General features: G+C 47.9%; 1 protein-coding gene across 2 annotated transcripts in view; it reads right to left on the minus strand.

Annotated features, from left to right (window-relative positions):
- The window catches only part of LOC132396922 (phosphatidylinositol 4,5-bisphosphate 3-kinase catalytic subunit alpha isoform), a 139011-nt gene extending 116335 nt beyond the window's left edge, over window positions 1-22676 (minus strand). Inside the window, exon 1 of one of the 2 annotated variants that reach the window (XM_059975015.1) lies at window positions 22411-22676. The gene's annotated coding sequence lies outside the window, so the exon portion shown is untranslated. Of the gene's footprint in view, window positions 1-1382; window positions 1500-22410 lie in introns of those variants that run through there. The other variant, XM_059975016.1, reaches the window with a different exon arrangement.

Here is a 22676-nt window from a genome sequence, read left to right on the forward strand (position 1 = left end):
CAGCAAAGAGGAATTTTAGACCATTCCTTCATACAAAGCTATGTCAGTTTATCAATATTTCTGGGATACCTTGCATGAACAGTCCTCTTCAGGACATGCCACAACATCTCATTTGGGTTCAGGTTTGGACTCTGACTTGGTGATTCCAAAACACAAATTTTCTTTCTAAACCATTCCGTTATTGACTTACTCTTGTGTTTTGAATCATTGTCCTGCTGCATCATCCAACTTCTATTAAGCTTCAGGTGACGGACTGCTACCCTGACATTTTCTGTAAAATGTCGATACAATTTTGAAATCGTTATTTCCTCAACAGCTGCAAGTTTGCCAGGCCCTGAGGCAGCAAAGTAGCCAACAAATCGTGATGCTCCTTCCACCATGCTTCACAGTTGGGATGAGGTTTTGGTGTTGGTGTTGCAGTGCTCTTTTCCCTCCAAACATAGTGGTCTGCATTTCTGCCAACAAGTTCAACTTTTGTCTCATCTGTTCACAGAGCACTGCCCCAGAGGTGTTGTGGTCTTTTGCAACTTGAGACATACAGCAATTTTTTTTTGGAGAGCAGTGGTTTCCTCTGTGGTGTCCTTCCATGAACACCATTCTTGTTCAGTGTTTTTTTTTATATAGCGGACACGTGAACAGAGACTGCAGCAAGTTCTAAAGATATCTGCAGGTCTTTTGTTGTTACCCTTGGGTTCTTTTTCATCTCCTTCAGTATTCCTCGTTGTGCACTTTGTGTGACCTTTGCAGGACCTCCACTCCTAGGGAGAGTAGCAACAGTACCGAATTTCCTCCATTTGTAGAAAGTTTCTCTTACTGAGGACTGATGAACACTCAGGACTCTAGAAATGCTTTTGTAGCCTTTTCCAGTTTCATGCATCTCTACAATTCTTCTTCTAAGGTCCTCTGAAAGTTGTTTTGATTGAGGCATGGTGCACACAAGGATTTTTCTTGAGAATAGCAGGCTCTGTCAGTAACCTGACTGTGTCTCTTTTTTATATATATCTCACACCCCTCATTGATTGGAACACCCGACTCCAAATAGCTTTTGCAGAAGATTCACATAGTTTTTTTTAAACCTAGACTGTGATTGTTTAAACAGTGTACTCAGCATTGATGAGAAGTACAATTGTTTGTGTGTTATTAGTTTAGACAGATTGTGTTTGTCTATTATTGTTATTTAGATGAAGATCAGACCATATTTTATGACTAAGTAATGCAGGAAAACAGATGACTGCAAATATACAGCATATACACACACACGGAGTGGTGGGAAGTTACTAAAGGAGGTTCTGAGGGGCAGAATTTTATTTGCATTTGGAAAGGTGAGAACTGACTAGGGATGGCCAGCATGGTTCTGTGAGTGGGGCAAAAAACAAACTTACCAGATATGAAGAAGTGACTGATGAGGGGAGGGTGGTGGATGTTGTCTACATGGACTTCAGCAAGGTCTCTGACAAGGTCTGGCATGGTTGGCTAGTCCAGGAGGTCAGATCACATGGAATCCAGGCGAACTGGGCAAATGAATACAAAATTAGCTTGGTGGTGGGATACAGGGGGTGGTGGTGGTGGGCTGTTTTCAGATTGGAGGTCTGTGATTAGTGGTGTGCCATAGGTAACAATACTTGGCCCTCCCTCGGTTAATTCTCATGTACATTAACGACTTGGATGAGAATATAGGTGGAATGGTGAGCAATATTGACGATGACACCATAATTGGTGGTATAGGTCCTCCCCAGCTTACGAACACCTGATTTATGTACACATGAGCAATGGAGACCAGCAGGATGGATGGGGATGGACTTGCCAGGTGCTGTAAGACTGCACACATCATCTGCCCGGGGGGGGGGGGGGGGGGGGGGGGCACTCCGCTTTTAGTCACATTCCCAACTTTCCAATTGTCCAGACTACAAACAGTTCTCATGAACGCAACCCGAGGAAGATGTGCATAGTGGACAGTGAGGCCGAATGTCCATGGTACGAGGAGTTAAGAGGAATCTGTGCAGGTACTCGAACAAGTAGGGCACAGAACAATATGGAATTACTGTATATTACTGTGCCACAAAAGACGTGGTTGGCACATACAGGCAGGTCAAAGGCCTGCTTCTATATTAATGGTCCGTGCAGACTTCAGAGGGACAAGGGTTGAAGAGATGGTTTCAATGGTCCATCAGTCCAGAGGGACAAAACTCTCCCTACCTCCTCAAATCAGAATGATGAATCAATGTCATAGAATTATGCAGTCTTTTCTGGTCACCATATTCCTATCGATTGTGACGTCCATCTACACTAATCCCATCTGCTTCCATTTGACCCATAGCCCTCCCTATCCAAATAACTGTCCGATGCCTTGTAAGTATCGCAATTGTATCTGTCCCCAGCTCCTTACTAATAGCCATTACCTTCTGTATGGAAACCGTCTCCCCTCAGATCTCCTTTAAATTTCTCATCTTCAATCTGTGCCCTCTCGTTCTGGATTCCCCTACCCTCCAAAATTCCCAACGGCAAGTCACCAGATATTTAAAGCATAAGTTGAGAGGTTCTTGATTAGTAAAAGTGTCAAAAGGTTACGGCAAAGAGGACAGGAGAATGGGGTTGAGAGGGATAATGGATCAGCAATTGGCAGAGCAGACTCGATGGGCCAAATGGCCTAATTCTGCTTTTATGTCTAATGGTCATGCAGCCAAAAATTACTCTGCCTACCCTATCTACTGGGTGGTGGGGGTGAAGATGTGTCTCTGCTAAAGGAGGTGTAAGGCTCTCCTTCCCTGCGCTAGCCTGCAGGTCACCCTTGAGCAAGGAGTAGTACATGCTTAGATCCACACCCACCTGATCAGGGTCACAGCAGCCAGTGCAGATCACAAGTCCTGGTTATGTGACCACTGACACCAGGTAGACAATCTCTGCAGAGTATTGATAATGGCTGGGGTCACCCGTCTTGTAAAGACACTGTCCAGAAGAAGGCAATGGCAAACCACTTCTGTAGAAAAATTTGCCAAGAAAAATCATTGTGCCTTGACTTTAGGTTTGTAACACTTTTGACAGATGTATTCAACTTGTGGGTTGCTGACAGAACTTCAGGGTCCAGGAGGACAGAGAGTAAAGAGAGAAGGTGACCTGTTGAGGAGGCATTGAGGAGAGGGGCATTATTTCAATGAGTCACCAACCTCCTGTCACTTGAACAGCAGGGGGAAGGCACCACATCAGACTGTGCTATCTGACAACTCTCCAATTCACTCGAAGCCCTGCAAACTACAGCCCTTTGCTCAAGGTCACCCATCCCCAGCATGGCTTCCTGACGAGGGTTACAATCCATTCTCAGAAGTCTTGAGACCTGCAGACCCAATAATGGTGGATAAATTAGAAGACTGTGCCCTCTTGGCCTCAGGCTGGGCAAATTCCACTTCTAAACCTTGCTACTTTGCTCCCTCCCCAAAATCAAAACCTCCCTCTTTGAGCATGAATAATATGCTGAGACATAGCATGGAATGTTTTCCCAGGTTAAGAAAAAATTAAATTAGATTCAGCTTCATTTATCACATGTACATCAAAACACACAGTGAAATGCTTTGCTTGCATTAATAACCAACACAGTCTTATGAGGAACTGGGGCAGCACGCAAGTACTGATTACAAAACCTACCTCTGTAGATATAACCCTTCATGTCTCCAAGAAAGACATGGACACCATTTCCAATTGCATCCTCTTGGGCTTTGGTGGGGTGGGAGGGCCTTCCAAGAGGACCACAACCTTGTCGTAGGATTTGGAGGCTTGTGTGCCTCAATGACCCAGACAGCCATGTTGGCTGGAGTCAGGGCTTTCTGCTTTGGCTCTTGGTAGGGTCACCCATGCCAAACAGGTCAAACAGTAGAGGACAGACTGAGAGTGGCCCATTGGTCCTCCAGGTTTGGGGGTTCAGCTCAGGGCAGAGAACCCTGACTGGTCAAAAAAAAAACTGTTACGGAAACAGCAATGAAGAATCCTTCTACATCAGAGTGCGATGGTATTCCCAAGACTCCACTTGGAACCTGCGTGACTGGCAGTAGTGAAAACAGAGAGGAAGCCCTGAACACCGCCAGAGATGGAGGACCTTCACTGCTGCCCTAAACATCAGCAGCGTAACAGGCAGCAAGTTGGTGGGGGGCATCTGGACGTGGGGAGAACAGGAGTTTAAAAAAAAGTTCAGAAAGAAAAAAAGTTCAAAAAGCTCAGAAATTCTCCTTCACTGCTATTAGCCAAAATCAGGAGTTCCCAACCTATTTTATGCCACGGACCAATACCATTCAGCAATGTGTCCATGGTCCCCAGGCTGGAAACCCTGGTCTAAAAAGTTTGTTTCTACAGGGGTGGGAACTCCTGTAGCTGGAGGGGTAAATTGTAAGCCTGCTCCCATCTCACCTGGAAGCCATCCACATACTGATCCATGGGGGAAATCGGACCGCAATCAAAAACTTCAAATATACTCCATCCCTCTCTACAGATGCTGCCTGACCCAATGAGTTTCCACAGCAGACTGTTTATCCAGCATCTTTTATACTGCATGGAGTAGACCCTGCTGGCCCTTTGAGCTGTGCCACCCAGCGATTCCCCCGATTTAATCCTAGCCTAATCATGGGACAACTCACACTGACCAATTAGCCTGCCACCCATTGTGTCTTTGGACTGTGGGCGGAAACCCACCCGGTCATGGGGCAAGAACTCCACTCCTTACAGGCAACAGTGTGAATTGAACCCGGGCCACCTGGAATGTAAAGCGTCGTGCTAACTACAACGCCACCACGTCATTGATTTGAATGACTGAATTGATTCAAGACTCTTTAACGTCATTTCCCGTACAAGGTGTAAAGGAGAATGAAATAATTGTTACTCCGGATCTGATACAGCACAAAAGATAAAGAATATAATGATCTGCAATCTCTTGTGTCTCCCGGTCCTTATCCATTCCTGGCTCAACTCAACCTTCATCATAAGGTCAATGTTCTCAAATTTGCTATTCAAGTCTGGTAACAAAACAAGCCATCTAATCTCCATAGAATACTATGCTCAGCAGTTCAAATCCTTATCCAAATACTTTAAAAAGCTTTCAGAGCACCTGCCTCCATCATTTTCTCAGGCAGTGAATACCCAAATTGCAACCAACTTCTGGGTGAAACTTCTTCAGGTCCTCTTTAACCCCCCCCCCCCCACCCCCTTTATAGCCTCTGGTTTTAGTCACATCCAAGTGGACTTCTGGAACTCCCACCTGAAAGTGTCACAACCTGGGGTTGTTTAGTATGTGGACTATTTTATTCCCAGTGTCACCTTGTGGATATGCTTTGACTTATTTACCTTTTCTGTCTAATTGTTTGTCTTTGGACTAGCTCTGTTTTTCATTTGGTTTGGAAGGTGTCTAATTTAGGGTTACGGGGGTTGTTAAACTCTTTGTATCTTTCAGTTTTTTCCCCCCAATTTGGGATAATTTAATTAGTACGGTATTCTCGATGTTTTGCATTGTAGTTGTTGAATGGGGGGGATTTTTACTTCATCTGGACACCCATGTTGTCTGATTGGCCCTGAGTTCCTACGTGCTCCAAGGTGCATACTGGGGGGCGGGGGGGCAGCTCCTCTTTCCTTGGTCCCTGTGGCTCCCTGTCTGGTGAAACTCAGACCTTCCGATTGCTGATCTCGCCGCTGCCTGTAAGGAGTTTGCACGTTCTCCCCGTAACTGCTTGGGTTTCCTCCCACAGTCCAAAGGTGCACCAGTTGGCAGGCTAATTGGTCATTGTAAACTGTCCCGTGATTAGGTGAGGATTAAATCAGTAGGCTGCTGGTTGGCGTGGCTGGAAGGGGCTGTTCCACGCTGAATCACAATAAAAAAGGCGAAATGCTAACCGCTACTTTTGGAACATTCAAGGAAACCAGAGCAAATGGAGGAAACCCACGCGGTCTCGGGGAGAACGTACAGACTCCTTACAGAGGGCAGCAGGAATTCGGGCAGAACGTACAGACTCCTTACAGAGGGCAGCAGGAATTCGGGGAGAACGTACAGACTCCTTACAGACAGCAGCAGGAATTCGGGGAGAACGTACAGACTCCTTACAGAGGGCAGCAGGAATTCGGGGAGAACGTACAGACTCCTTACAGACAGCAGCAGGAATTCGGGGAGAACGTACAGATTCCTTACAGAGGGCAGCAGGAATTCGGGGAGAACGTACAGACTCCTTACAGAGGGCAGCAGGAATTCGGGGAGAACATACAGACTCCTTACAGAGGGCAGCAGGAATTCGGGGAGAACGTACAGACTCCTTACAGAGGGCAGCAGGAATTCGGGGAGAACGTACAGACTCCTTACAGATGGCAGCAGGAATAGAATCCCAACCATCTGATCACAGTAAAGTGTTATGCTAACACGTGAGGAACAGCAGTTATGAGGAGCTAAGAACAGGGAATAGGACTGACAGCTTTGCTCTTAGATTGACAAGCCAATGAAGCAAAGAAGACAGATCAATTGAAGGATCCCAGTAGATCAGGGTGCGGGAAAGGAACAGTCAGCTTTTCAGACAGGTCGACAATTCCTTCCACTTCCCCCACCACAAACACTGCTTGACTCGCTGAGTACGTCTTGCGGTACACTGTTTACTTGCCACAGCAGCAGAATCCTGGCATTTCAAGAGCAAAACAAAGTGAAAGGTGTTGTTGGAGCTGGGGCACAAGGTGAAAACATGTTATACACAGCAAAAGCACCACTCGCTGGCTGCAGCAGAATCAAACATGAAGTCAAGGGTAAATGTGTTTCTTTTTAGAATCAGGAACTCTTGGGAGAGATACAGACCCTTTGGCGCACTGAGTCTGTGCTGACCATAATCACACTCCTCACTAGGGTCATAGAAAAGTACAGAAACAGACCCTTTGGCGCACTGAGTCTGTGCTGAACCAGTTAAACTGCCTACTCCCTCTCCGACCTGCAGCCGGACCATAGCCCTCCATATCCCCACCATCCATTTACCTATCCAAACTTCCTCAGGTCCTCTTTAACCCCCTTAGCTCGATAGCCTCTGGGTTTAGTCACATCCAGGTGGATATCTGGAACTCTCACCTGAAAGTGTCACAACCCGGGGTCGTTTTTAAGCTTTTTTTTCAGTTAGTATGTTCATTATTTTTTTTCTAGTGTCACCTTCTGGATATGCTTGGATTACCCCGTCTCACCCTCAATACATGCCTTCCGGTATTAGTCATTTCTACCCTGGGAAACAGATATTCCTTGTCCACTCTATCGATGCCTCTCATAATCTATAAACTTCTGTCAGATCTCCCTTCAGACTCCGCTGCTCCAGACAAAATGACCCAAGATTATCCAGCCTCTCGTAACAGCAGATGCCCTGTAAACCAGGCAGCATTCCTGGTAAACCTCTTCTACACCCTCCCCAAAGCCTCAATGTCCCTCCTATAGTGGGGCAACCAGAACTGTCGATTTCAATGTACATGTGATAAATAAACGAATCTCTATCTGAATTTCCGACTGGCAGACCACAATCAGCAAGATTAGGGAGCAACACTTCCACTACAATCACTTCCAGCATCGGGGGGAACTCAACCCCTACACGCTCTCGACCGCACAGCCAGGCTCTGCTCTAAACTCCATCTACGCGTTCAGAGATGACACCTGTGTTGTGGGCCAGATCCCTAATAACAATGAGACGGAACGTAGGAAGGAGACAGAGAGCTGAGTGACGTGTTGTCACGTCAACAGCCTTCCCCTTAGAGTTAACAAAAACAAAAGAGTTGGTCATTGACTTCAGGAAGTGGAAGTGGGACATACCCCTGCCTGATCAATGAGGTGGCAATGGTTGAGAGCTTCACGTTCCTTAACACCACCAACAGCTACCCCTCCTCCTTCCCTTTCTCCTCCCCTATCAGATTTCTTCCTCTCCAGCCCTCTACCTTTCCCACCCAACTGGCTTCACCTATCACCTTCTAGCTATCCTCCCCTCACCCCCCCTCCCACTACCTTCTTATTTTGGCATCTCCCCCCTTCCTTTCCAGTCCTGAACATCAACTGTTCATCCACTTCCACAGATGCTGCTGAACTCCTCCAGCATTTTGTGTGTTGCTACCAACAGCTTTCCTTGCTCCAACAAAGTACACACCATCATCAAGAAAGCTCACTGGCGCCTCTACTTCCTCCAAAGGCCAAGAAAATTTGGCAAACCCCCACCAGCCCACAACAATTTTTGTTAAGACACATCACAGAAAATGTCCTATCCAAATGCACCACAGCTTGGGATGGCAACTACTGTGCCCGAGACCACAAAGAATATAGAGTGTTGTGGTCACAGCTCAGCACACCAAGGAAACCAGCCTCCTACCAATGGCCTCTGTCTTCATCTCCCACTGCCAACACACCTGCCCCGGACATTCTCTCCTCTTCCCCCTTTCCTTCCAGCAGGTGATGCAGAAGCACACAGCACCAGGCTTAAGGACCGCTTGACTTGACATTCCACCTTATCATGGCCCATGCACCACACTTCCTCTGTAACCACCACTCTATTGTGCATTCTGTAACTGCTTTACCCTTTGTAGGAGCTGAAAGAACTCACGTACTTGAAATTATCTGTATAGATGACTTTTAAAATTAAGTTTTTCCACTGAATCTCAGTACATTCAATAGGCACATGTAATGTCAGAGAAATGTGTACGACGGGCATCCTGCAATTCTTTATCTTCACAAACATCCATGAAAACAGAGGAGTGCCCCAAAGAATGATTATGACAATAATAAACCAACATCAGTATATTCTACTTGTATCACTTCCAAACTAGCACTAAACAATACACTGGAAAGACGGAGGCGGGATCAGAGCGAGAGCTGATTTGCTCACTCCCCTTCACATTGCTGCTTGATTCTATTGTTTGGCCGATTTGTTTCCTTTCCTCTTTCTCTGTGCATCAGGTGCTGATCTTTATTTTTTTTAAATTGGGTTCTTACAGGTTTCTTGCTCTGAGGCTGCCTAAAAGCAAACAAATCTCAAGGTTGCATAATTCTTTGATAATAGAAGTACTGTAGCGGTGTGCTACACGCAGCGCTAAAATTACGACACGGAGTCGGTAACTGCAGTCGAAGGAAAAAACTTTATTCGAAAACTTCAGCCTCACTTTTAAGCCTCTGTCAACCGGCCCCCCATGGCGCAGAGGCGCCAAAGCTCTGTGCTCGCAAACCCCCGTAGGCTATCTAATTGTGAGTCGGTTCGGATACGCTAGGAAATGGGTCGCCACATAACCCCCCCCCCCCCAGAACCGGCGATACACCCCCCAATGTCCACAGTCTGGGCCAGAACCTGCTTGGGAGGTCGGCCTCTGCGCCGAGGCGCCGGAAACTCGGCCGGTTGCGCCAGGTCCACATGGGCCGGTTTGAGGCGGTCCACCGTGAAAACCTCCTCTTTCCCCCCAACGTCCAGCACGAACGTGGACCCGTTGTCCCGGAGCACCATAAACGGCCCCTCGTATGGCCGCTGCAGCGGTGGCCGATGCCCGCCCCTTCGTACAAACACAAACTTACAGTTCTGTAGGTCTTTGGGTACGCAGGTCGGGTGCCGCCCGTGCTGTGAAGTGGGTATGGGGGCCAGGTTACCGAGCTTCTCACGTAGTCTGCCCAGGACTGCTGCGGGTTCTTCCTCTTGCCCCCTTGGGGCTGGTAGGAACTCCCCGGGGACGACCAGGGGCGCGCCGTATACCAACTCGGCCGACGAGGCGTGCAGGTCGTCCTTGGGCGCTGTGCGGATGCCGAGTAGGACCCAGGGAAGCTCGTCCGCCCAGTTGGCTCCTCGCCGGCGGGCCATGAGGGCCGACTTCAGGTGACGGTGGAAACGCTCCACTAGCCCGTTCGACTGTGGGTGGTAGGCAGTTGTGTGGTGCAGCTGAGTCCCCAAAAGGCTGGCCATAGCTGACCACAGGCTGGAGGTGAACTGGGCGCCTCTGTCGGAGGTAATGTGGGCCGGGACACCAAAGCGAGATATCCAGGTGGCGATCAGGGCTCGGGCGCAAGATTCGGAGGTGGTGTCGGTGAGCGGGACCGCCTCTGGCCATCTTGTGAACCGGTCCACGATAGTCAGGAGGTAACGCGCTCCGCGCGACACTGGCAGGGGGCCCACGATATCCACATGAATGTGGTCGAAACGCCAGTGGGCGGGATGGAACTGCTGCGGTGGGGCTTTGGTGTGCCGTTGCACCTTGGCCGTCTGGCAGTGCATGCACGTTCTGACCCATTCACTGACCTGTTTGCGGAGTCCGTGCCAAACGAACCTGCTGGAAACCATCCGGACAGTTGTCCGGATGGAGGGATGCGCCAAGTTATGAATGGAGTCGAAAACGCGGTGCCGCCATGCTGTCGGGACGACTGGACGGTGGTGATGTCACAGAGTAGGGTCCTCTCACCTGGGCCCACGGGGAGGTCCTGGAGCTGCAGACCGGAGACTGCGGTTCTGTAACTCGGAATCTCCTCATCCGCCTGCTGCGCCTCTGCCAGTGCCTCAAAGTCTACCCCTTGGGAAAGGGCATGAACGGTAGGGCGAGAGAGCGCATCCGCCACGACATTGTCCTTACCCGAGACGTGCTGGACATCCGTCGTGTATTCAGAGATGTAGGACAGGTGGCGTTGCTGGCGGGACGACCAGGGGTCGGATGCTTTCGTAAACGCAAAGGTAAGCGGTTTGTGGTCCGTGAACGCGGTGAAGGGCCGACCTTCTAGGAAGTACCTGAAATGCCGGATTGCCAGGTAGAGCGCCAACAGTTCCCGGTCAAAAGCACTGTACTTGAGCTCGGGTGGTCGCAGGTGTTTGCTGAAAAACGCCAGGGGTTGCCAGCGACCTGCGATGAGCTACTCCAGCACCCCACCGACTGCCGTGTTTGATGCGTCCACTGTGAGGGCGGTAGGGGTGTCCATTCTGGGATGTACTAGCATTGCGGCGTCCGCCAAAGCTTCCTTCGTTTGAACGAAAGCGGTGGCGGACTCCTCGTCCCAGGTAATGTCCTTGCTCGGACCCGACAACAGGGCGAACAGGGGGCGCATGATCCGGGCAGCTGAAGGGAGGAAGCGGCGGTAGAAATTGACCATACCTACGAATTCCTGAAGGCCTTTGATCGTGGTGGGTCGGGGGAAGTGGCGGACCGCATCTACCTTAGCGGGCAGAGGGGTTGCCCCGTCTTTAGTAATCCTGTGGCCCAGGAAGTCAATGGTATCGAGTCCGAACTGGCATTTGGCGGGGTTGATTGTAAGACCGTACTCACTCAGTCGGGCGCAGAGTTGACGGAGGTGGGACAGATGCTCCTGACGACTGCCGCTGGCTATGAGGATGTCATCCAAATAGATGAACGCGAAGTCCAGGTCCCGTCCCACCGCGTCCATTAACCGCTGGAACGTCTGTGCGGCATTCTTCAGGCCGAACGACATGCGGAGGAACTCGAAAAGGCCGAAAGGGGTGATGAGAGCCGTTTTGGGGACGTCGTCAGGATGCATCGGGACTTGATGGTATCCCCGGATGAGATCTACCTTGGAGAAGATCCATGCGCCATGCAGGTTTGCTGCAAAGTCCTGAATGTGCGGCACAGGGTAGCGGTCCGGTGTGGTAGCCTCGTTCAGTCTGCGGTAGTCGCCGCACGGTCTCCAGCCCCCCGTCGCTTTGGGCACCATGTGCAGGGGGGAGGCCCATGGGCTGTTGGACCGCCGGATGATCCCCAATTCCTCCATCCTCTGGAACTCCTCCTTCGCCAGTCGGAGCTTGTCCAGGGAAAGCCGCCGAGCACGGGCATGGAGGGGTGGTCCCTGGGTCGGGATGTGGTGCTGTACGCCGTGCCTGGGCATGGCCGCTGTGAACTGCGGTGCCAGAACCGATGGGAACTCCGCCAGGACCCTGGTGAAGTCGTTGTCGGACAGCGTGATGGAGCCGAGGTGAGGGGCTGGCAACTGGGCTGCACCCAGGGAGAACGTCTGAAAGGTCTCGGCGTGTACCAGTCTCTTCCTGGGCAGGTCGACCAGCAGGCTGTGAGCCCGCAAAAAATCCGCACCCAGAAGCGGTTGGGCTACGGCGGCCAGTGTGAAGTCCCACATGAACTGGCTGGAGCCGAACTGTAGCTGCACCTGACGGGTGCCATAGGTCCTTACGGTCCTGCCATTCACGGCCCTCAGGGGGGGACCCGGTGCCCTGCTGCGGGTGTCGTAACTCGGAGGTAAAACGCTGATCTCAGCCCCAGTATCGACCAAAAACCGGCGTCCCGACCTTCTATCCCACACATACAGGAGGCTATCCCGATGGCCAGCCGCCGTAGCCATCAGCGGCGGCTGGCCCTGGCGTTTCCTGGGAACTTGCAGGGCGGGCGACAACGGCGGGCTTCTGCGCCCCACCGCTGGTGGTAGAAGCACCAGTGTTCATTGGGCCGGGGGTTGGCGGGCTCTGCGGCCGGGCCTGGACTGGTTTGCTGCCGGGAGCGTGGCTGGGAGATCCGTGCGATGGACGCCCCGCTCACCTTTTTGGCGTTCCACAGCAAGTCCGCCCGGGCTGCCACCTTCCGGGGGTCACTGAAATCCGCATCAGGCAGCAGCAGGCGTATGTCCTCGGGCAGCTGCTCCAGGAATGCCTGCTCAAACATGAGGCAGGGTGTGTGTTCGTCGGCGAGAGACAACATCTCATTCATTAAAGCCGATGGAGGTCTGTCGCCCAAGCCATCCAGGTGCAGTAAACGGGCAGCCCGCTCGCGCCGAGAGAGTCCGAAAGTCCTGAGGAGCAGGGCTTTGAATTCCGTGTACTTGCCGTCTGCTGGGGGCGACTGTACGAACTCCGCGACCTGGGCCGCTGTGTCCTGGTTGAGGGAGCTCACCACGTAGTAGTAGCGGGTGTCTTCTGAGGTGATCTGGCGAACGTGGAATTGGGCTTCGGCTTGCTGGAACCATAGGTTCGGGCGCTGTGTCCAGAAACCTGGCAGTTTCAACGAAACCGCATGAACAGAGGCGGCGTCGGTCATTTCTGGTCCAAAAATCGTTTGGACCGTCGGGGTCACCAATTGTAGCGGTGTGCTACAAGCAGCGCTAAAATTACTACACGGAGTCGGTAACTGCAGTCGAAGGAAAAAACTTTATTCGAAAACTTCAGCCTCACTTTTAAGCCTCTGTCAACCGGCCCCCCATGGCGCAGAGGCTCCAAAGCTCTGTGCTCGCAAACCCCCGTAGGCTATCTAATTGTGAGTCGGTTCGGATACGCTAGGAAATGGGTCGCCACAGTACTTTGAACTAAATTCAAAGAGCTTCCACATTCCTACTGCTGTGGTTTTTGATGGGCTGAGGGTTCTGACTACATACAAGTAAATATTTTGTCTGGTTGCATTTTTACAGATATTCTATGTGGGCTTGTGTGTGCGAGGACTGGGCCTCAAGCCGTGGTGTTTCCTGCAGGGTGGGTCCAGGCTGGAGGAGATTGGTTCTGTTCTAGAGGACTGTGGATTGATGGCAAGAGTCTTTGACTCTTTCATTGCATGATTGTGATATACACCTTGATCCCAGAGTAATGCTGTTTCGTTTGGCTGTGTTCATAAGTATTCAAGTTTGGTTGAAAGGCAATCAAACTTGAATTGAATTCTGGCTCCATCTCAGAAATACTATAAGCAAGGTATATGGAGTCAATGGCTTGATTTCACTACATACTTTCAGCAAGATACTAAAGAGTAACGATTTCTATGGGTATGAAACTCAGTGTTGTGGTGCTACGTTCATTCCACACTAACATAAGGAAACGAACGTTGGACAATATCAAAACAAAATGAAGGCGACTCAAAGCTGCAGAAATGTGGTGTTTTGAGGATGAAAATGCCGTGGAAGGACAGAGTCACAAATGAGGAAGTGTTCCAAAAAGCCGGAATAAGAAGAGAGCCGATATCATCAATTAGGGAATGGCAGCTGGAATTTCTGGGACATGGACTGAGGAAAGAGAGGCTCGGACATCTTGCAGTGATAGGAAAAATCTGATGGAAGAAGAAGGCGCAGTTGACAGCGCATGACATTCAATGGATGGACAAGCAAAAATATTCAAGAGCTTATTAGAACTTCTCAGATTAAAGGCAGATGGAAGACCACATACATATACACACACCATATACAACCCTGAGGTTCATTTTCTTTATAAATCCTTAATAGAATAATAACCTCTGTAGAATCAATGAAAGACTGCACTACCTTGGTCATTCAACCAGAGTGCAAACTGTACAAGAGACAACAAACTGTACAAATACAAAAAGAAAAATAATAACAAAATATAGAGAACATGAAATGAAAAGACCTTGAAAGTGAGTCCATAGGTTGAGGGAACATTTCAATGATAGGGCAAGTGAAGCTATTCCCTTTGGTTCAAGAATGGTTGAGGGGTAGTAACTGTTCCTGAACCTGGTGGTGTGAGTCCTGAGGCTCCTGTACCTTCTTCCTGATGGCAGCAGCGAGAAGAGAGAGAGCATGTCCTGGGTGGTGGATGTGCTCAATTTGTAGGGAGGGCTTTACCAGTGATGGACTGAGCCATATCCACCACCTTTTTGTAGGATTTTCCATTCAAGGGAATTGGTGTATCCAAACCAGGCTGTGATGCAGCCAGTCAATGCACTCTCCACTGCACATCTATAGAAGTTTGTCAAAGTTTTAGTTGTAATGCTGAACCTCTGCAAAGTCCTAAGGAAGTAGAGGTGCTGACAAGTTTTCTTTGTAATTGCACTTGCATGCTGGGCCCAAGGCAGGTCTTCCAAAATAACACAGAGTTGGTGACCCTCTCCACCTCTGATGAGGACTAACTCATAGACTTCTGGTTTGCTCCTGAAGTAATCAGCTCTTTGGACTTGCTGACATCGAGTAAGAGATTGTTGCTATCATACCACCGAAAGCATTCTGACAGGATGCATCACCGTCTGGGCCACTGCACAGGATGGGAAAAAGCTGCAGAGGGTTGTAGACTCAGCCATCTCCATCATGGGCACGAGCCGCCCTAGCACAGAGACGTCTTCAAAAGGCTGTGCCTCAAAAAGGCAGCATCCGTTAAGGAATATCACCATGCAGGAAACACACTCTTTTCATGCTACCATCAGGGAGGAGGTACAGCAATGACGTGCACTCAACATGATAAACATTTTCCCCGATGCTCTCAGATTTGTGAACAGCCCATTAAGTTGTGAATCATCATTTTAATATATACTTATTGTAATTCATAGAATACTTTATGTATTACACTGTACTGCTGCCTCCTGTGCCTAATAAAGTGGCCACTGATGCATGCTCATGGTCTTCTGCTGCTGTAGCCCGTTCACTGCAAGGTCCAACATGTTGTGTGTTTAGAGAGGCTCTTCTGCACACGACTGGTGTAACACATGGTTATGGGATTTTCTGTCAGCTTAAACCAATCTGGCCATTCTCCTCTGATCTCTCTCTCTCTCGTTAACGAGATTTTCACCTACAGAAATGCTGCTCACTGGATGCTTTTTTTTGTTTTCCACAGCATTCTCTGTAAACTCTAGAGACTGTTCTGTGTGAAAATCCCAGGAGATCAGCAGTTTCTGAGATACTCAAGCCACACCACCTGACACCAACAATCATTCCACGGTCAAAGTCACTTAGATCACATTTATTCCCCATTCTGATGTTTGGTCTGAACAACAACTGAACCTCTTGACCATGTCTGCATGCTTTTATACATTGAGTCACAGCCACATGATTGGCCGATTAGACACTTGCGTTGATGAGAGGAGTACAGGAGGTACCTAGAGAAGTGGCCACTGAGGGTATACAGGTGGCCCCGTTTATCGAACGTTTGCTTTACAGCAGCTCGCTGTTACAATAGACCTACATTAGTACCTGTTTTCACTAACCAAAGAGGTTTTTTGCTAACTAAAGAGTATTTTCGCTTTTATGAACGAAAGACAGCCACTTTATACATGTGCTTACCCCAAGAAAGACTACCATAATCGTGAAGGCTTGTGCAGGCAGTTGTGTGTGCATGCATTTATGTGCGTACACATGTACGTGCATAGGCGTGAATGTGCACGTGTGTACTTGCTGATTTTTCTCTCCAAATTGATTATGGCTTGCTGCCTTCCTGATCTGTTAAGTGAAACTACACCATACGTACAATATTTCTACCTTATATAGGCTGTATATTTATCATATCATTCCTGCTTTTACTGTATGTTAGTGTTATGTTAGGTTTTATGTGTTATTTGGTTTGATTTGATAGGTTACTTTTTGGGTCTGGGAATGCTCAAAAATTTTTCCTATATAAATTAATGGAAATTGCTTCTTCGCTTTACGACATTTTGGCTTACAAAGGGTTTCATAGTAACGCTCTACCTTTGGATAGTGGGGGAACCTGTAAACCTAATACTGACCACAAATGCAAAGGATCAAACAACACAAGGTTATCACTATTAGGCCCACTCCTGTACCCTGTCCAGTTCGGCCACCTCTATAACCTTGCAAATGCTTCCAATGAATTACACAATCCCTGTTTGGAAAAAGGCCCAAACTTTGCATGGCTGATCATAACTTAACATGGAAAAACATTCTCCATCCGAATTCTGGCACTAATTCTTCTTGAATCTTCACTTACTGATCCTCCAGCACAGCATGCTTTACAGTACAGCCGTCCGGTTTCAACCTCCGCAGCTACCTGCAAGGAAATTCTGTGTTCTCCCCAAGACCGCGTGTTTTTAAAAAATTTTACTTATTTATTTGTTGATATAAAGTGCCGGCTATGTCATTTGAGCCATGCCACCTAATAACTCCTGAGTTACCCTACCTAATCACAGGACAATTTACAACAACCGATTAACCTACCAACCGGTGCATCCTTTGACTGTGGGAGGAAACCGGAGCACCCGGAGGAAACCATGGGGATCATGGGGAGAACATACAAACACCTCACAGACAGCAGCAGCAACTGAACTCGGGTCGCAGGTACTGTAAAATACCACTATGCTACCGTGCCTCCTGCCTCCGGGTGCTGCGGTTTCCTCCCAAATTCCAGAGCTGTACCGGCTGGTAGGTTGATTGGTCATTGTAAATTGTCCTGTGATTAGGCTGGGATGAAATCAGGGGGAATCACTGGGTGGCACAGCTTGAAAGGCTGGAAGCGCCTATTCCACATTATCCCAATAAATAAACACTATCAGAAACACGAGAAAATTTGCAGACGCTGGAAATCCAGAGCAACACACACACATAAAAAATCCTGGAGGAACTCAGCAGGCCAGGCAGCATCTATGCAAAAGAGTAATCAGTCAACGTTTCAGGCTGAGACCCTTCATCAGGGCTGGAAAGGAAAGGGAAAGAAGTCAGTGGAGAAAAGATGGGGTGGGGAAAGAAGTATACTATCAGTGTTCATTGTGATTTGAAGTGCCTCTATTAAAATCTTCCTCTTCATCTCCTCTGCTCCCAGGTAAACCACAAACCAATCTGGCAAGTGGGATCCCTCGAGCCTGGTTAAATCTCCTTGGCATCCTCTTACAAGATTTTGAATGAGTACGCTTTCCAGTGAAGATCAGGAGTGGAAAAAGAAAATCAGTTTGGTTCTATGGCAGGCAGGCAGCATGGGAGAAAACCTACTCCAATATGTCGAGTAACTATCTTTATTTACAGGTCTAAATATAGAATCAGAGGAAAGGATTAGGTCATTTTGCTTTATGTAATGCAAGTATACCAACTGATTTTATACATGCGCTAATATATTCTGAGTATGACAGCCTCATTTGTATAGAGATAGGTTAAACTTAAAGAAAAAGGAAAATATTCCAAGAGGGAATACTTGAGAAGTTCATTCAAATAGAGGACAGAGACTGAGTGGTTTCTGGCATTACTATTATGAGTTTATAAAGTTATTCAGCCAGTATAACTTCTTAAAATATCATCTTTGCTCCATCACAGGCAGTGGCCTCCATAGTATTAATGTAGGTATACAGCCATTAAGACAGCACGGCAGCAGCTATTTTCCATTAAGAGTTTGAGGAGATTTGATATGTCACCAAAGATACTCACAAATTTCTACAGATGTACTGTGGAGAGCATTCTAACTGGCCACAATACTGCCTGGTATGGGTCATGGGTCGTGGGGCGGGGGGGCTACTGCACAGGGTCAAGGTAAGCTTCAGACAGTTGTAAACTCAATCAGCTCCATCATGGGCACTAGTCTCCATAGTATCCAGGACATCATCAAGGAGCGATGCCTCAAAAAGGCGGCGTCCATCAGTAAGGACCCCCATCAGCCATGATCCCTTGCTCAGGTTTATGAGCGATGGCCAAAGGCAGACCCAGCAGGTGACTGGTGGGGAAGGTGGAAGAGCTACGACCTTGGAAGACAAGGGCTGCTTTGCAAGCAGATGATCTACCACCAGGAAGAGAGGTGATCATCTCTTTAAACATACCCGGCAGAAGGCAAAGGCAAACCACTGCCGTAACCTGCCAAGTACACGATTTCCCAATAAAGGATCAAAACGACGACATTAACGACAAGTAGCAGGACAGAGCAGCATGGAGGGAAATTATCTGCCAACTGGAAATTCCAGATGCGACCTAATGACAACGAACGATGACCACCTATGACATGTCCTCTTCTCATTGTTACCATCAGGGAGGGGGTACAGAAGCCTGAAGTCACACCCTCAACGACTCAGGGACAGCTTCTTCCCTTCTGCCATCCGATTTCTGAAAGGACATTGAACCCATGAACACTACCTCACTACGAACGATATCTTCTCCGACTGCCAGCCGGGTACAGGCATCGGCTTTAACTGACATTTTGGTGACAAACTCTGCCACCTTCAACATCAGTAATGATGCCCTCTTCAAATTTTGAAGCCCTAAGGTCAATCAAGAGTCTGGTAGTCGAAGTCCGATGGCTGAAGCCCGGAAACTGGAGGCCCAGGAGGCTTGCCCTGTGGCTGGAGGACCGTCCATGTGGATGGGTGGGAGGAAAGAAAGGGACTTGTTTTGCTGCTGTTCTGTGTTCTGCTGAGCATTGCAGGCTGGTTACATTGGCACCAGAATGTGTGGCGACTCTTACCGGCTGCCCCCCAGCATATCCTTAAATTGTGTTGGTTGTCAATGCAAATGACACATTTCACTGCACGTTTCGATGTTTGCAGAGATTCAGCTTGACATCTACAACTTTGACAGACTTCTATAGATACATGGTGGAGAGTATATTGACTGGCTGCCTCACAGCCTGGTATGAAAACACCAATGCCTTTGAATGGAAAATCCTAAAAAAAAGAGATTGTGGATAAGGCCCAGCACATCACCAGTAACGACCTCCCAACCACTGGGCACATCTACATGAAAATTGTCGCAAGAAAGCAGCATCCATCGTTGGGATCCTCACCACCCACTCTCTACTCGTTGCTGCCATCAGGGAGAAGGTACAACAGCCTCAGGACTTGCATCACAAGGTTCAGGAACAGTTTCTACCCCTCAAGCTTCAGGCTCTTGAACCAAAGAGGGTAACTACCCATTCACTGAGCTGTTCCCACTGCCAATGGACTCACTTCCATGTTCATCTCATGTTCTCGTTATTTATTGCCGTTTACTTATATTTGCATGTTCACAGTTGTCTTTCCATGCTCTGGAGCAGCCCATAAGCAGGCTCTTCAGCACATTAAAACCATGCTGATCCATTTATTATCAGGTTTATTATCACTGACATAGGTTGTGAAATGTGCAGTTGTGTGCGGGTGCAGAAAAATGTAAGGTAAAAATTACAGTGAATTCATCACCATTATTATGTGCCGTGTCATATGACGTGGGTGATCATGGTCTTTCTGTGACCATGATTGTTCTTGGCAAATTTTTCTACACAAGTGGTTTGCCGTTCCCTTCTTCTGGGCAGTGTCTTTACAAGACGGGTGACTCCAGCCATTATCAATACTCTTCAGAGATTGTCTGCCTGGCGTCAGTGGTCACATAACCAGGACTTGTGATCTGTGTCGACCATCCACGGCCTGCTCCCATGGCTTCATGTGACCCGGATCGGGGGTGGAGGTCCAAGGAGGTGCTTTACCTTGACCAAGGGTAAGAACCTGCAGGCTAGCGGAGGGAGAGCACCTCCTTTGATACAGATGCATCTCCACCCCACCCCCTTACTACAAGTGACAAAATATATATAAATAACACAAGAGCAAAACAGCGAAGTTCATGTAACAAATTCATCCATTACCAGCTATCTTGTACAAACATTTGTACATAGAACTGCGCAATACAGGAAGAATTCCTTCGGCTCATGATATATGTTTATATCATGGGCCGAGGAACTTACGGGTTTTTTTTTTACATGACTTGTTCTTTTTTTGCTCGCTATTTTGAATGTGTTGTGTATGTTTTGTATCTTGGCCCCAGAGGGACGTCGTTTCGTTTGGCTGTATCCATGTATGGTTGAATGATAATTAAACTTGAATTGGGCAGGTGGGGGGGGGGGGGGCTACTACACCAGATCAAAGCAAGTTGCAGAAACTTGTAAAATCAGTCAACTCCGTCATGGGTACTAGCCTCTGTAGTATCTAGGACATCTTCAAGGAGTGGTGCCTTAGCATCCACCATTAAAGATCCCCACTTCCCAGCACATGCCCTCTCTCGTTGTTACTGTCGGGAAGGAGGCACAGGAGCCTGAAGACACATACTCAATGACTCAGGAAGAGCTTCTTCCTCTCTGCCTTCTGATTTCCGAATGGATATTGAACCCCTGAACACTACTTTTAATTTCTGTTTTTAGAACTATTTATTTTAACTTAACTATTTAATAGGCACATATATTAATGTAATTCAGTTTTTTCTCTATATTTATCATTGTTCTGCTGCTGTAAAGTTAACAAATTTCACAGCATATGCCAGTGATATTAAACCTGACTCTGATTTGACTTTGCCTGAGTATCGTGCTGGGCGAAGGGGACTCTTTGCCACTCTGTCGAATTCTCCTGGTACGAAACAACTGAGGAGGAGGGAAGTCCACCTTTTGTCAATGCTCTTAACCTCATGCATATAATATAAAGCTGCTGCACACTAAAAAACAAATTCATATGCGACGGGAGCTGCAAGGTCAAGCACACAAAGCACACTTGCAGTCACGTGTCAAATCCATAGAATTCCTGTTATTCCATAAAACCACACAAACACGTGAGTCATTCCTTATTTTTATGGTCCAGAGAGGATATAGCTATAGCTAAACAACAACACGAGCTCTTTCCTCAAAATAATTTAACTTGCATTATTTCTTTGTTTCAGCCTCTTCTGGACTGGAAAGGAATTTAGTTATTTATTCATTGAGATACAACAGGCCCCTCGGACCCTTCGAGCCACAGCGCTCACCAATCCCCGATTTAACCCTAGCCTAATCACAGGACAATCTGCAATGACCAACTAGCCTATCAACTGGTACATCTTCGGACTGTGGGAGGGAACCGGAGAGCCCGGAGGAAACCCATGTAGTCACAGGGAGAACGTACAGACTCCTTACAGACAGTGTCGAGAATTGAACCTGGGTCACTGGTACTGTCAAGCCCCTCTGATTTAAAACTTCACCAGTGTTTGGGGGGAGGGTTCATGGAATATTAACAACCTTAAATCATTAGCCCCCCCCCCAATTTATTTAAATGGGAAATGGTCGCCAGGGTTAAGCAAGAAATTGAATTTTAAAACTCAAGCAAATATAAATTCAGTGAAGCAATTAATTCGCAGCACAAAGTACAACCATGACACAAATAAATTTGAAGTACTTTGCAACACTTTCTAACAGACCTTCCCAACTCAGGAGAGCAGGAACTCGCCAGCACCGAACCACCAGAAGACATCAGTGTAACAAGATAATGTCAGCATCTCACACACACACCCGGGACGGTGCACAAACGAAATAACACACATAAAAAGAATTTTTTTAAAAAAATCAGATATCAAACTTTAACATGCAGTTGGAATGTGAAAGGAGAGGCGGCAGAAATCAGGGGGAAAAAAAGAGTATTTAGGCCTTATTTCTGTGAAATGAGTAAAAAAAATCGCTATTAAGTTCTGCTACAGGCAAAGCTTTGAGATTACATGCTGCAATTTTTAAATTGTGGTTCTTTTGTCTGTATAAGACAAACTGGGAAGGCCAATAAAAAAAAGTATAGAAGCGTTTTTAAGACAAGGTGCCTTGGTAGCCGTGGCCTGCATTGGGACTTGAATTGCCTTGCGATATTAGGTCCTGACAAAATGTCTGGATGAGTGTTGGTGGGGGTGAGGGCTGTTTACATCCAGCAAACCAACCCCGCACCTCAGCCCCGGTGGGCAAGGGAGGGCGACTCAGCTTTGCGGCTGGAAGAGCAGTGAGAGGGAGAAAAAAAATTGCACCAACAACACAGATGAGGAAATGTCTGGTCTAAGGCTTCGTTGGCACCGACCTGATTCATCTGCAGGGCGGACTGGAGTCGCTCCCCTAACTCCCCCGGATTTCGCAGCGGAGGCTCGATCCTGCCTCAGAGGCTTTTGGCTTTCCTTCCTCGTGCTGAAGAATTCTTCTATTTTGAAACAAAAAATATATAGATATATGTCTCCGTATAAATAGCTTGAAGTCTTGTGTTCTTGCAAGGAGCAAAGGACTGTATCCGGCGCCGAGGGTCGGATTTCCGCTAAATTCCAGCTCTGGAAAGCCGGGATCGCTGTAAAG

Source organism: Hypanus sabinus, chromosome 7 (assembly GCF_030144855.1).
Source record: "Hypanus sabinus isolate sHypSab1 chromosome 7, sHypSab1.hap1, whole genome shotgun sequence".
In the NCBI taxonomy this organism is placed as follows: Eukaryota; Metazoa; Chordata; class Chondrichthyes; order Myliobatiformes; family Dasyatidae; genus Hypanus; species Hypanus sabinus.